The following is a 16,748-nucleotide window of genomic DNA, read 5'->3' on the forward strand; positions in this document are numbered from 1 at the left end:
AAAAGAATGGAAGGCAAGAGAGATGGATCACATCACCTACTACACAGTACCAACAACTCCAAATCTTAGATATCTCTGTTCTCAAATTCCTTTCGGTCATGCCACAACTATTGGCTTCTCTTGACCTTCCCTCATGCACTGCTCAATCTCATATTTTCTCCCTGACTCATTTTCTTTCTGGTCCCTTCTCTATTATCTCATCTCCCCTCCACCTTAGGAATAAAAACAATTCATATCTTACGCAGATGAGTTTTATTCTCTAATCTTAACCCGAAACACAAGCCACTACCTCCTAAGCCATTTTCCCTTGTTTCTAAACATTTACCATTTTCCCTTGTTTCTAAACATTTATAAATGAGTGCTTCTTACACGTCAATGACTGTTCTGTTAAGGAAAAAATATTCACCACTTAGAAATAAGGCAAAAGGAAAGCAGCATATCTTTTCAATTTCACATTGGAGCATTGTTTAACCAGCTCATCTAGGGATTATTTAATTATTTAATTATCTAAGAGAACATATCTTTGATTGACTTAGTATATATTATTAATTAAAAGCCCAGAGGAGGCAAAGTTACAGGTTAACTTGTAGATTTTCGTCTGGTAGAGATGCAAATGATTTTTGTCTGGTAGAGAAGGTAATCCTCAAGGTTATGAGCCATTGCCCTGTGGGACATTAACCAGTTATGTATCTAACCTAGTCATCTTTCCCAATTATCTTTCTCTAATGCCAACATAGCTCTCTTCCTATAATCAGTTGAATAAATGTTTGGCATGTGCTCATCCTCCATTTGTATAAGATTCATATGATCGACTTTTAAAAATGATAGTTTAGCAATTTCAAATGCTCTAATAACATTAACTCACCAATTAAAGGTTTGTTTTTTTTTTGAGGAACTAAAGTTGTCCCATTCAACTGCGTTGCACTGCCAGCTCTTAGAATACTACCTTAATAGCCCTTCTGTCCCATACCACTTAACACATAGCATGAAAGATTTTAAAAGATCAATAATACAAAAGATAAAATGCTATACAGCATTTGCTTTGCATTATCTCTGAGTAGTAGACCACATTTTCCCAACATTACCACTCTCATTTTTTCTGATTAAAGGCAAAGTTACTCAAAAAAGTAATCACATAGAAGTCAGAAACTGTTCTCTCATTCACACTAAAAGTATATTACAGAGAGAGGGAGGTAGTATGGCCTGTCTTCAGCATGATGACGCTTATCACTTTTGCAGCATCCACAACTAAAGTTATCTCTGGGCAAAAGATCTCTATAGAAATGGCACTAGGTCAGGTATAGAACGTATGGCAGGCCATCTTCTTTAAATATCTCCCTCCATTTTGGGGATCTTCCCTGAAGCATCAAGTCAAAATAATGTGAAGTAAAGCTATTCATAGGTTTACAATAATCTGCCTTAATCACGTTGGGTATTTAAATTTGAATAGTCATAATCAAAACCTAAGCTCTTCAGGTTAAATGCATAAGCATACACAGGAGCTTACATACATACACATATATACACCCATGCATACATTCAAATTATAGCAATCATATTAAAGAAGTAATTTGTAGTTATAGTAATGTACAGTAGACTGTCAATATGACATTTTATTCAACTTGAAGATCTGATTGCAGAAAAGATACTTTAAATGTTATTGATTCTTTAAAATTTTTATGTGTGCATCAAAGTGACACACTGAACACCAAAATATGTACAATCCTTCACTTAGCATTTGTTCTTAAGATAATGGGGACATCAAAAATGTAATCATAATCATATTAGGACATCAGATAAAGATCTGACATTATTACCAAATGAGTGTGTATGTATGTATACATACATACTATATATATCTATTCTGCCACATATAAATTACTAAGGATGAAATTTAAAAATTTGTTTATAAAATATATTTTATAGCATATTTTCGTGACAAAAAATTAAATTAAGGTATTAATATGGAAAATATTTTATCTTCTACAGTTTCACATACAATTTTAGGTCATTCATAGAATAGATATGAACATACAAAATAATGCTAATATAAAATATATGATAATATCTCACTTTTCATTACAGAGGCTCTGTAGGTAGAAGAGAGAGCACGATTTGTTTTCGCTTTTTGTTTTATTTTTATTTGCTTTAGTGACATTTAGCCTGAGCAACAGAATCAAGGGTATTTTGTGTATTTTCTCAGAGACTCATATAAAATATGCTTTTTGAGGGGAAGTCTTCAAGTTTAGGAGCCTACAAATCTATGTATATGAGGGTTTTTCCCCTTAAGTTATAGAATTACAGCTGCATAAGTATTCAAACAAGCAACTAATAAATCTGGCACAACGGGGACCATTCATCAGAAATACCAAAAAGAAAAAGAATCCTAAACAGTAATTATGCACACAAGATATCTGCCACTAGCTCCAACCCGGTTTTGATCTACCATATGCTGCTCTATTCCTCACCAGCCCCAAAGGCCACCAGTGCTGACTGAGCAAGACCCACACGGTGCTGTTAATAGGCCTAAAGATTTGATACAGTAGAAAACACAGGGAGGTAGAAAGAAGAAGCGCAAAAAGAGGAAAAATATTAAGAAGGAAAGAAGAAGTAAACTAGAAAAGGATGAGAGATCCAACTAATGAAGTGTGCCCAAAGAATGACCTTCCAAAGCAAGCGTGATGTGGTTTTGTAAGAATGTTCATTTCTGCCTGGTTGTTATATTAACCAGAACTAGAAGATCTTTCTGTCTCCCTTTCTTTATTCAAAGGAAAATAAATAAAAATACTGCAGATTTTGCGTTTGGACTATTTACCCGTTTGTTACACATGAAGAAAGCCCTATTTTGTATTTCACTGAATAATGTAAGAAAAGCCACAGAAAATGTAGACATTTAACTAAATCTTATCATTAGAAAATGTGGGCACAATCATGGGCAGAAATCAACTCTCCCTTTCTCAATCTCTTGAATTAACCAGAAAATTCTGTATGTATCAGTGAACTGGTGTGTGTGCATAATACAAATTGGTTATGTTTTACCTAGTCCCTTCACTATTCAATGATATTATATAGACAATCTACTAACTGTCAGGCATTCTGCTAGATGCTATGATATATGATGAATACAGCCTTGTACTGACAGAGCACACAGCTTATGTAAACAGATATTAAACTAATAAGAACATCAATAATATATAAATATATGTTTAAAATCTTGATGAACGCTATAAAGTTACAGCGTTACGATAGTGGTTGCGTGTTAGGATAGTGGTTACTTGCGGTGGGGGACACTTGGCCACACACGTATTTTACTTCACATAAAGAAGTTAAAATTTTTTTTATTTGAGATATCTAAGTGGAGATGGCAATTAGGAAACTGGATGCATAAGTTTGGTTTTTTAAAAAATGTTAAAAGATTAGTTGTGATAACGTTCATAAAATACAGAGATTCAGTAGAGTCCACAGAACGATCAACTTTAACTTTCCTATTTTAAAACTCCACTCACAAGAATACCAGGACCAAGAGATAACTCAAGCAACCTGACCAAAATGAAGACCACAATTAAGACCTCTTGATTCTCAATGAAGTGACTCGTCTAAACTTTCTTAATACTCTGCTATTTAGAGCAAGCCATGATCTTAATTATCTCCACTATGAAAAAAAATGAGGACAAAAAATTAAGATATACTTGTAGTTATGAAAAATGTTTCTTTCACTTAAGCACAACTAATGCTTCTTCAATTCTCATATACAACATCTGACTGCACATGCCACTGTGACATATCCAGAAGAAACAACACAACTGAATCTGAAATTGGAGAATAACATTCACCTTATTCTGTGTTTCTCCATCTATGACACTTTAAACTGTCTCAGCAATTTTTAGAAACAGTCACTATCCCGATACTTTGCTTACCTCTATATTTCCTGACCCCTGAAGTATAAAGAATTGACACTTACAAGATAGATTTTGATTGAATATTTATACTGCTTTATAGATAAAGCAAGTCAGAACTATCATAAGTCAGATTCAAAATCTCAAATACATCTATCATCCTTAAGAAATACACTCAATCAAAGATGTTTCTCAAGGATTCTGAAAACCCCTTTTCACACATACTCACATACCTTCCTAGATAATATTTCTAGTTATATCACATATATCACATCCTAAAAAATCACTGAAATCACATTTTTATATATATATTTCATTTGCCAACATGTATTTAAATGATCAAGACATTCAACTAAGATCACTGAATATGTTGATGTATGCAACATGATCGAACATGATGCATTCTTTTGCATACCTTCATGCAAACTACTCTATCATTATGACAGTATCTTCTTAGTAATGGAGCTATTGTATATTTATCAAGAAAACGGAACAAAAAGTAACTGGAGAAAACTTTAATGTACTCAAAATCTATACATAAGTTATCCTAATCCAACAAATTTCTAGGGTTCCTATTTCTAAAAAATGCTTTTGGTTGGTTCAAAGAATTAGTTGCCATCTCTGATAAAAATCTTTTGCCTTATTGATAATATTATCATCTGGCCTGGTTTCAACCAACTCTTACATTACAGGGCTTTGCTAACTAGATTTCAGAGTGACCAGTTCACTACACTTCAACAGATGAGATCAATATGAAAAGCCAACATGCAGCGGGGCTCCATGCTCTGTCACCATATCATATGATAAAGCACCACTTGTACAGACATAATGGCAGAAATAGACCCCCAAAAAAGAAAATACAGATACTGCTGTCTGTTTTGGAAAGGTACAGAATTACCAATGAATTTAAGAATTGCTTCTTGTCATTGTCTTTATGGCAGCTATTTGAAATTCTCATTTGCAAAACTTCTATATGGACTGAGTTCAACAGAACTGTTGCAAATGTTCAGTGGTAGTCCATGACTCAAACTGAATCAGAACTTCAAATTAAGTCAGTTGGGTCATCAAAATTGATCTGTATAACAGATTAATTTCAGCACAAGTCAATCCAAAACCATCCAATTTTAAATTCTGATTTTAGTTTTCTCTAATAACTTATATCCTTTAAATGCCTCTCATGGGCTGAATATAACTTAGAACCATTAGGAAAAAGGGATCCTGGAAAACTTATTTCTAGGATTCTCCTGAGAGAATACAGAGAGAATGTAGAACGGGGTAGCAATGATTCTAAGTTTGTAACAGAAACCTAGCAGACTGATCAAGTGCTAGTGTACACATTGTTTAAGAGCACTTCTGATCTATGAGAAATATTGCTCCACTTTATTCATAATCAAAGAATGACAAATGTTTACAAAGATTTAAAAGATCAATAAAACTTAGTGGTGTTCTTCATCATCGTTTAAAAGGAATAAAGTACAATTATGCACCACATAATGACGTTTTGGTCAATGATGGACTATATATACGATGGCGGTCCCATAAGATTAGTACCACATAGCCTAGGTGTGTAGTAGGCTATACCATCTAGGTTTGTGTACGTACACTCCATGGTGTTCGCACAACAACGAAATTGCCTAACAATGCATTTCTCAGAACGCAGCCCCGTTGTTAAGTGACACAGGACTGTAGATTGAAGTTTTAAAAATATCCAACAGGAATTGGACTATTTTTTGACCCAGTTTCTTTTTTCGTCCACTGTGGAAGTAAATATACTTTCATGGGGTTTTTTTTCTCTAAATGAAATCTTTTCTTGATGTTTTGTAAGTGTGGTTACTGCCAGCAGCAATATCACTCATTTCACTTTCCACCTCATTTGCAACGACAATGAAAATACATACATAGAGGGGATAACGAAGGATGTTGGCATACATAAAGGAGAGAAGTAAACTTGAACTTTATTTTAGAACCCTTTGTCTCAACAGGGTCTCAAGCAAACTGTAAGAACAAAGACCTTGAGGTATACAGGAGCAAGGCAGAAAGACAGGGTCTGAAGAAAACAACCTGTCAGAACAGTAGAGTGGGAAATGGCAGTATTCTCCTCCTTTTCTTGAATTCTTATGATTTCTAGTCCTAATGCTGCTTTCTTTACCTGGTACTGACGTTGGAAAAAACATGAAAATGGGGACCAGAGTTTGAACAAAGCTTTGCAGTAACAAGAAAAGGATAATAAGAAAAGGAATAGAAAAGGATATTATAAATTGCAGCATCTGGGAGAGCAGGAAAATTTGACTAGACACTTGGCTAAATCAGTTATTTCTAAAAGAACTTTACTTTTAAGATATGCACATAAATTAATCACAAAGAAAAGACTATCTATGCACAAAAATACTTAGATTAAAAACCATAAATTTTAATTGGTTTTATCTATTTCCAACAGTTAAGTTACTAACATCAGAGAGAAGTCAAGATGGCAGTGTAAGCAGATTCTGAACTCACCTCCTCCAGCAGACACAGCCAATTTACAACTACTTGTGGAAAAATTACCCCTGAGACAGAACTGAAAACTGGATAAGAGGAACTCCTGCAACTAAGGACAATACTAACAGAGGTGGAAGAGGCAGAAACCCTTCCGGAGAGAAAAAACGCCGCCTTCACAAGCCACAGTGCCTCCCGGCCACCCGGGAGCAGCCCACAGGTACGCAGCCCTCCCTGGAGGAGCGGGGCCCTGAGCCGGGCAGCACCCCAACTGGGGGCATTCTGTGGACACAGCACAATCGAGACGAGCAGCATAACATCTGACTTTGCCTGCTACTAAAACATTGGGGAGTACCCCCAGAAAAGCTGGTTAACAAAGAAATTAAAACCGGCTCTTAAAGGGCCCATGCACAAACTCACCCGTTTCAGAAAGCAACCTAAAATCACCAGAAAGAAAGGTGCACAGGGCTTCGGGGAAAAGAGACTCACCTGATAGGCTCTGAGTGCATTGCAGTGAAAGGTGAGACCTCTCCAGTGACTGGGGCATTGGCGATGGCCATTGTTGTGGCCCAGTGTGGGTGTGCTGACGCAGATGCCATTGGACTTCTCCCTGGGGCCTGCTAGCCCAGGTCTGCCCCACCCACTAGAACACCGATTTAATCCAGCTCAGCCAGAGCGGGCAGCCCACCCTAGAGACTGGCCCCACCCAACAACCACCCCTCAGGCAACCTGTGGGCATGCATAGATTGGTGACTGGATTCTCTGCAGCCTGGCAACTGAGCCCACTTCAGTGGGGCAGGGTGTGCACTAGAAGTGGGTGGAGAGTGTGGGGCTGTGGTGGAGTGTGTGGGGCTCCCACCGTGGAGAGACTGGGTCCACTTCAGGAGGTTGGGGCACGCACACAGGGCAGGACTGTGTTGATTGTGTGTGTAGACCTGTGGGTGGCAGGGCTTGTGAGCTGCAGAAGACTTGTGCTTCTCAAAGACCCACATAGGGGGTTTGCCCCACCTTCCAAAGCCTGAAACAACTGGGTGCTCCTGTGCCGGAGGCCAGCCCCACACAGCTGCAATCCTCAGAGAGCTGACAAGAGACCTAAAGCCTAAAGGCTTATAGCAATTGTAAGCCCCTGAGCCTAACAACCTGTCAGGATGGGGGCGCACTCACTTAAAAGAAATACTGCAACACAAATGTGGTATTAGAACTTGCAGCCAACTGTGCTGGGGCTCCCCACACCTGATAAACAGACTGAAGGGCCCACAACAATTACAGGCAGCTGAGCATTGCAGCAGCTGGCCAGGAGCATAACTCAGCCTCCCTGGGCGTCTACAGGGAGAGCAAACAGGCCACAACAGAAGGACACATGGAGCCCACGTAGCGGTCACCCCTGGAACATTGAGAACTGAGGGAAGCACACTGCAGGCCTTTTAAGGCATTACTTATATAAGGTCACCTATCCAAGAGCAGGAGACGTAGCTGACCTACCTAATACGTAGACACAAGCACAGGGAAAGAGGCAAAATGAGGAGGCAAAGGAATACATTCCAAGTAAGGGAACAGGACAAAACCCCAGAAAAGGAACTAAGTGAAACAGAAATGAGCAACCTACCCGACAGAGAGTTCAAACTAAGAGTATTAAGGATGCTCACTGATCTGGGGAGAAGAATAGATGAACTCAGTGAGAATGTCAACAAAAAAATGGAAGATATAAAAAAGAACCAATCAGAAATGAAGAATACGATACTGGAAATGAAAAATTCACTAGACGGACTCAAAAGCAGAGTACAGGATACAGAAGAACGGATCTGCGAGCTGGACAAAAGACTAGAAGCAATTACCCAAGCTGAACAGGTAAAAGTGAAAAGAATTAAAAAGAGTGAGGACAGTCTAAGGGCCCTCTGGGACAACATAAAGCACACTAACATCCGTGTTATAGGTGTCCCGGAAGGAGAAGAGCGAGACAAAGGGGCAGAGAATCTATTTGAAGAAATAATAACTGAAAACTTCCCTAACCTAAGGAAGGAAACAGACATCCAGGTACAGGAAGCACAGAGAGGCCCAAACAAGATAAACCCAAAGAGGCCCCCACCAAGACACATCATAATCAAAATGTCCAGAATTAAACATAAAGAGAGAATCCTAAAAGCCGCAAGAGAAAGACAAGTTACATACGAAGGAAACCCCATAAGGCTATCAGCTGACTTCTCAGCAGAAACTTTACAGACTAGAAGAGAGTGTCACGATATATTTAAAGTGCTAAAAGGAAAAAACTCACAGCCAAGAATACTCTACCCAGCAAGGTTATCATTCAAAATGGAAGGAGAGATCAAAAATTTCCCAGACAAGCAAAATTAAAGGAGTTTGTCACCAAGAAACCAGTGCTACAAGAAATGTTAAAGGGACTGATTTAAGGGGAAAAGAGAAGACCACAAACAGAGAAAATTATCTACTTCCATGATAAGAGGGTAATGGATACAAATGCACAAAAAAGAGGTTAGATATGTATCAAAAACATAAAATGAGGGAGGAGGGGAGTTAAAGAGTAGAGCTTTCAGACAGAGATCAAACTAAAGAGACCATCAATTCTGTATAGAAGGAAAAGGAACAGAGAAGGACTACTAAAACACTGAGAAAAATTAAAAGTTAAAAAATGGCAGTAAGTACATACTTATCAATAGCTACTTTAAACGTCAATGGACTAAATGCTCCAATTAAAAGGCATAGGGTGGCTGACTGGATAAAAAAACAAGACCCATATATATGCTGCATACAAGAGACACACTTCAGACCTAAAGACACTCACAAACTGAAAGTGAAGGGATGGAAAAAGATACTCCACGCACATGGCAATGAAAAGAAAGCTGGGGTAGCAGTACTCACATCAGGCAAAATAGACTTTAAAACAAAAACTGTAAAAAGAGACAAAGAAGGGCATTACATAATAATCAAGGGAATAATCCAAAAAGAGGATATAACACTTATAAATATCTACGCACCCAATGTAGGTGCACCTAAATATATAAAGCAATTGTTATCAGACATAAAAAGAGAAATAGACAGTAACACAATAATAGCAGGGGACTTTAACACTCCACTTACACCAAGGGATAGATCATCCAAACAGAAGATCAATAAGGAAACATTGGCCTGAAATGACACACTAGAACAGATGGACCTAGTAGATATGTACAGAGCGTTCCATCCAAAAACGGAAGAATACATGTTCTTTTCAAATGCACACAGAACATTCTCCAGGATTGATCACATATTAGGCCACAAAACAAGTCTCCATAAATTTAAGAGGACTGAAATAATACCAAGCATCTTTTCTGACCACAACGGTATGAAACTAGAAATCAACTATAGGAAGAAAATCAGAAAAGCCACAGATATGTGGAGATTAAACAAAATGCTACTGAACAACGACTGGGTCAATGAAGAAATCAAAGAAGAAATCAAAAAATACCTGGAGACAGATGAAAATGAAAATACGACATGCCAGAATTTATGGGATTAGAACCACAGCAAAAGTGGTTCTAAGAGGGAAGTTTATAGCAATACAGGCCTATCTCAACAAACAAGAAAAATCTCAGATAAACAATCTAACAATGCACCTAAAGTAACTGGAAAAAGAAGAACAAACAAAGCCCAAAATCAGTAGAAGAAAGGAAATCATAAAAATCAGAGCAGAAATAAATGAAATAGAGACTAAAAAAAAATAGAAAAAATTAATAAAACCAAGAGCTGGTTCTTTGAAAAGATAAACAAAATTGACAAACCTTTAGCTAGACTCACCAAGAAAAAAAGAGAGAAGGCACAAATAAGTAAAATCAGAAATGAAAGAGGAGAAATTACAACAGACACCTCAGAAATACAAAAGATTATAAGAAACTACTATGAAAAGCTATATGCCAACCAATTCGACAATCTGGAAGAAATGGATAAATTCTTAGAATCATACAACCTTCCAAAACTGGATCAAGAAGAAATAGAGAATTTGAATAGACCAATCACCAGCAAGGAGATCAAAACAGTAATCAAAAACCTCCCCAAAAATAAAAGTCCAGGACCAGACAGCTTCCCTGCTGAATTCTACCAAACATTCAAAGAAGACTTAATACCTATCCTTCTCAAACTCTTCCAAAAAATTGAGGAGGGGGCGAAGCTCCCTAACTCATTCTATGAAGCTGACATTACCCTGATACCAAAACAAGACAAGGACAACACAAAAAAAAGAAAACTACAGGCCAATATCCCTGATGAACATCGATGCAAAGATCCTCAACAAAATACTAGCAAATCGCATACAACAATACGTTAAAAAGATTATACACCATGATCAAGTGGGATTTATTCCAGGTATGCAGGGATGGTTCAACATTCGCAAATCAACGTGATACACCATATTAATAAAATGAAGAATAAAAATCACATGATCATCTCAATAGATGCAGAGAAAGCATTTGACAAGATACAGCATCCATTTATGATAAAAACTCTGAATAAAATGGGTAGAGAAGGAAAGTACCTCAACATAATAAAGGCCATATATGACAAACCCACAGCTAGTATCATCCTCAATGGTGAAAAACTGAAAGCTATCCCTCTAAGAGCAGGAACCAGACAAGGATGCCCATTGTCACCACTCCTATTGAACATAGTACTGGAAGTCCTAGCCAGAGCAATCAGGCAAGAAAAAGAAATAAAAGGGATCCAAATTGGAAAGGAGGAAGCGAAACTCTCACTATTGGCAGATGACATGATTTTATATACAGAAAACCAAAACAATCCACCAAAAAACTTTTAGAAGTAATAAACGAATATGGTAAAGTTGCAGGATACAAAATCAACATACAAAAATCAGTTGCATTTCTATACACTAACAATGAAGTAGCAGAAAGAGAAATTAAGAATACAATTCCATTTACAATTGCAACAAAAAGAATAAAATACCTAGGAATAAACTTAACCAAATAGGTGAAAGAGCTGTACACCGAAAACTATAAAACATTGCTGAAAGAAATTGAAGAAGACACAGAGAAATGGAAAGATATTCCGTGCTCTTGGATTGGAAGAATTAACATAGTTAAGATGTCCATACTTCCTAAAGCAATCTGTAGATTCAGTGCATTCCCTATCAAAGTTCCAACAACATTTTTCACAGAAATAGAACAAAGAATCCTAAAATTTATATGGAATAACAAAAGACCCTGAATAGCTAAAGGAATCCTGAGAAAAAAGAACAAAGCTGGAGCTATCACACTCCCTGATTTCAAAATATACTACAAAGCTACAGTAACCAAAGCAGCATGGTACTCGTACAAAAACAGACGCACAGATCAATGGAATAGAATCGAAAACCCAGACATAAACCCAGACATCTATGGACAGCTAATCTTTGACAAAGGAGCCAAGAACATACAATGGAGAAAGGAAAGTCTCTTCAACAAATGATGATGGGAAAACTGGACAGCCACACGCAAAAAAAAGAAAGTAGACCTTTACCTTACACCATACACAAAAATTAACTCCAAATGGATTAAAGACTTGAATGTCAGACCTGAAAGTATGAAACTTCTAGAAGAAAACATAGGCAGTACGCTCTTCGACATCGGTCGTAGCAACATATTTTCAAGCACCATGTCTGACCGCACAAGAGAAACAATAGAAAAAATAAATGGGACTACATCAAACTAAAAAGCTTCAGCACAGCAAAGGAAACCATCAACAAAAGGAGAAGACAACCTAACAATTGGGAGAATATATTTGCAAACCATACATCTGATAAGGGGTTAATCTCCAAAATATATAAAGAACTCATGCATCTCAACAACAAAAAAACTAACAACCCAATTAAAAAATGGGCAAAAGACCTGAACAGACATTTCTCCAAAGAAGATATACAGATGGCCAACAGGCACATGAAAAGATGTTCAAAATCATTAACTATCAGGGAAATGCAAATCGAAACTACAATGAGATATCACCTCACGCCCGTTAGAATGGCTATAATTAACAAGACAGGAAACAACATGTGTTGGAGAGGATGTAGAGAGAAGGGAACTGCTGGTAGGAGTGCAAACTGGTGCAGCCACTATGGAAAACAGTATGGAGATTCCTCAAAAAATCAAGGATAGAACTACCATATGATCCAGCTATTCCACTGCTGGGTATTTATCCAAAGAACTTGAAATCACCAATTCATAAAGATACATGCACCCCTGTGTTCATTGCAGCGTTATTCACAATAGCCAAGACTCGGAAACAACCTAAGTGCCCATCAAGGGACGAATGGATCAAGAAGATGTGGTATATATACACAATGGAATACTACTCAGCCGTAAGAAACGATGAAATCCAGCCATTTGTGACAACATGGATGGACATTGAGGGTATTATGCAAAGTGAAATAAGTCAGAGGGAGAAGGTCAAATACCGTATCATTTCCTTCATTAAGTAGTAGATAATAACAACAATAAACAAACACATAGAGACAGAGATTGGATTGGTGGCTACTAGAGAGGAGGGGTAGAGGGAGGAGGGTGAAAGGGATCATTCGGCACACGTGGGTGGTGATGGGTTGTAGTTAGTATTTGAGTGGTGAACATGATGTAATCTATGCAGAAATAGAAGTATGATGATGTACACCTGAAATTTATACAATGTTATAAACCAATGTTACTGCAATAAACAAACAAACAAAAAAGTTACTGACATCACATGGAATACAGTAGAATAAGCTAGCTAGGTATTTGACATCAAAACAATAGCTCAGCTAGGATGTTAAATAAGGTAATACACACAGGGCAGAGCAACTGTCACAGAGTAGGCAATAAATGTCAACTAAGTTTTTTTCTGATGATGTAAAAAATATCATTAATTGCATTTCTCAAATATACAGAATTTAGAAAATGTGAACATATGTTTCACTCTATAATTCATTTATATAAAAGTGAATTTTAACTTTGGTCACTATTTTGTCATGTTACCTTCTAATTCTTTATCATGATAATCACACTCCCCAACATTTCCCATCTCCTAGACCAAATCATTCATAAAAGGCTATGAAGAGAGATGTATAATACATTTTAAGATAATTTTCATCAAAAAATCTAAAATAAGGCAAGAATTCAGAAATTTCCCAATTATTTAGAAATATTAATTGTTCAGACTACCTTCACTCTCCAGCAATGCAAAAGGACTGGTTAGCATTTGATTCAAATGTCAATACCAGCTCAAATATGGATATGGAGAACTATAATAATTTACCATCGTAATGTACTCAAGGCCATGAATTATCTGCCATCATAAAACAAGCAATTACACAAATCAGACATTTCTCTGGAGTTTACTTTAAAAGGTTCTTGATTTGAGGAACAATAACTTGTTTTTCTTTGTGTCCCTAGGCCTCTAGCACAGGGGCTGGCACATGACATTTTAGGTGATCAATAATCTCATAAAATGGATAATGGTACTTCATCTGGAACAGTGGAGGGATAAGATGCAATTCCTGTTACCTCCACATAATACATTAGATCACTCTCCTTCCAATTCTAAGCCCACTGGAAAGAAGATAAAAATCCAGCAAAAGATGAAAATACTGTTACATCAGATAATTTTAGAAGAATATTAGTGGTTAGTAAAAAGAAGGATATTTGGTAATGATAAGGTCTAGGCAATAGGCACAGAGGAAAAAAAAGTGATCAAGAAATACAGAGGAAGATGAAAGGAAAGGGGGATATATGAATGGTAGGTATCAGGGATGAGGAATAGTTCCTACATTTTACAACTGTCCATAACAGACAGTGAACAATTAGGACTGAAATAGCAGGCTTCAGCCAACCAGAGAGAGAAGCAGCACATCAGAATACAGGTGAGAGACAAAGTGTAAGAGCACTCACAAAAATCAAAGCTCTGTTACATATTATTGATCAAAATATTGCAAATACCGTAATAGGGTGAAGGTCTGTTTTAAATGATAGTTGAATATTTGAAATTAACTTTTATAAAAATAAGAAAATGTAGAATTTGGTGACTATTTATAAAAAATGAATAATCATATCTATTTGTGAAAATATTCATTCTTTGAGGACAGCAGTCTTTAAGTGCTTTTGTATTATTTTTGTGAACAGTAACCAGACATAATCCCCACAAGATTCAGAGATCTAAATGACCATGAAGACAATCTTCATTATTCTCAAAGAACACGTAGCATAAATGTTCTAAATTTTTGGAGATTATCTTGTTATACTGTCTTCCCTTCATAAACAAAAGCATCTGTAATTTTAGTTCTGGATTACCTTATCTTGAAAGTTTGAAAAAAAATGTTTCATAAAGATGTCTGGAAACATTCCTATTTGTCATAGGACATAAAATCTACAATGATTAGAGTGGGAATGAAGAAAGCAGGACTCTCAGAGGCTGTGAGTCTCCTGGTTTACTAATTTCAGGACAACAGTGGACAAATTATTTTATAAGATGTGATTCAGTGAACTGAATTTCTTTCCCATCCCTCCTGTTATTCAGAAACAAGTCTAGAAATTGAAGATAGGCATAGCACCTTTCATTGCCTGCTAATATGAGACAATTTTTAACATAGCCCAGGGCAGGGAAAGGCGGATGCTCTTGTGTTATAATAAGGCCAGAGTTATTAGTTATTTGTTTGTTACAAATAAGGTCAAAGTTACGTTAATAGAAGGAATATGAATTTCTCAGGGAGACCAGATGGGGACCTTTAGAAATAAATGAATCATCACAGTGGGAGGTGTGTTTGATTTCAGATACTTTGGGTGAAAATAAGCTACAGCCTGGAGTGAAAACACTTCCACTCCATCATCAATTTCCTCTCTCTAAATGGGCAACAAAGTCTTCATTAGACCCCTCTAATACAGCCAGAAGACACAGAAATCCTAGCGCAAAGTGCCCTCCCTCTGCAGAGCCAGCAGAATACCATCAGGATTGGGAAGAAGAGCTGAGAACTTCTGGCAGATGCTTTAGGCTGCAAAATTTGAAAGACACAAGGGATAAGTGGAAACAGAGGGGCTGGGAAATTGTGTGCATGTGGGGGTGGGGGTGGGGGTGGGGGTGGGGGTGGGGGTGGAGGCGGGTGGGCAGTGCTCCAGACTAAAAAGAAAGAGATTAAAGGCAGAAGACTGAAGGAAAGGGGCAGCGAATGGAGATGTTCATGTTTAAGATGTTTGTGTGTGACACCTATCCATGAGTTCAAGACCGAGTCCAAGTAATTGATCCTGATGTCTTAAAAAGCAATGAGGTAACGAAGCCACCTCATCATTTAGGCAACTAAGTACAGGTAACTTTGGGTCAACTACCCGAAGCCTACAGTAAACTCCTTACATTTTCCTTAATATTCTGTATATTCACTTTGGGAACAGAAGCTTACAGGTGAATCTAGAGAAGAGAAGGTTGTAGCCCTGTCCCCACGCCACGGTGGTCAGCAGACTTTGGCAGCATCCTAGATGCAATGTCCTGTTGGAATCTCCCCACAAGGCCAAGTTAGGTAGGTCATTCCTCCCACTTTCCCCTTCTTTCTAAAAAATAGCTTGAGGAAGGGCTGGCCCAGCGGCATCGTGGTTAAGTTTGCATGCTCCGCTTCGGTGGCCTGCGGTTCCCGGGTTTGGATCCTGGGCACGTACCTACACACTGCTCATCAAGCCATGCTCTGGTGGCATCCCACACAAAATAGAGGAAGATGGGCACAGGTGTTAGCTCAGGGCCAATCTTCCTCACCAAAAAAAAAAAAAATAGCTTGAGGTAACAACAGAGGTATACAGATAGGCAAGAAAAGGAAAGGAACACCACACGAATTAAAAAGAATGTTATTTCTTTTGAAATATGGCCATCACTAATATCAGATGCCTAAAATGTAAAATAAGAATCACTAGGAAGATTTCTTTCCTAGCTATGGCCTTCAGAATATCAGGGTTACAAATGTGCAAATAGGATGACGATCTATATTGAAAGATAAATAATATTACAACAGCTTAAGTAGGAAAGATTCTTCAAGGTTAAGAGCAAAGAAAAGAAATCTAAGTGTATATATTAAGAAAAAGAAAGACAAAATGCAAGCTGGCAACTGTAATATTCTCCGGGTTTTCAGGAGGCTATAGTAGTTGTCAACACTACTTGCAGGTTGTTTCTATGTGTTATTAATATTCAATGAGAGATTTTGCCCAGAGTCAGCTGCTCCAAGGCAAAGACCTTAGGTGGCACATTTTAGCACAGTGCACACATTTTAACATCAAATTTAAAAACCCAGAATAAAAGAGTATGAAATAGACAAGTCATGAAAGAGACATAAAAGAGACTAGCAAATTAAAAAACGTGAGCCACCAGTTTCATAAAACGCCACTCAAGTTGGTA

General features: G+C 37.4%; 1 protein-coding gene across 1 annotated transcript in view; it reads right to left on the reverse strand.

The window, feature by feature from the left end:
• Window positions 1-16,748, reverse strand: part of THSD7A (thrombospondin type 1 domain containing 7A) — a 673,077-nt gene that overhangs the window by 589,824 nt on the left and 66,505 nt on the right. The gene's annotated exons all lie outside the window — the stretch shown is intronic.

The sequence above is a fragment of the Ceratotherium simum genome, chromosome 1 (assembly GCF_057802395.1).
Source record: "Ceratotherium simum simum isolate JZ-2026a chromosome 1, ASM5780239v1, whole genome shotgun sequence".
Taxonomy (NCBI): Eukaryota; Metazoa; Chordata; class Mammalia; order Perissodactyla; family Rhinocerotidae; genus Ceratotherium; species Ceratotherium simum.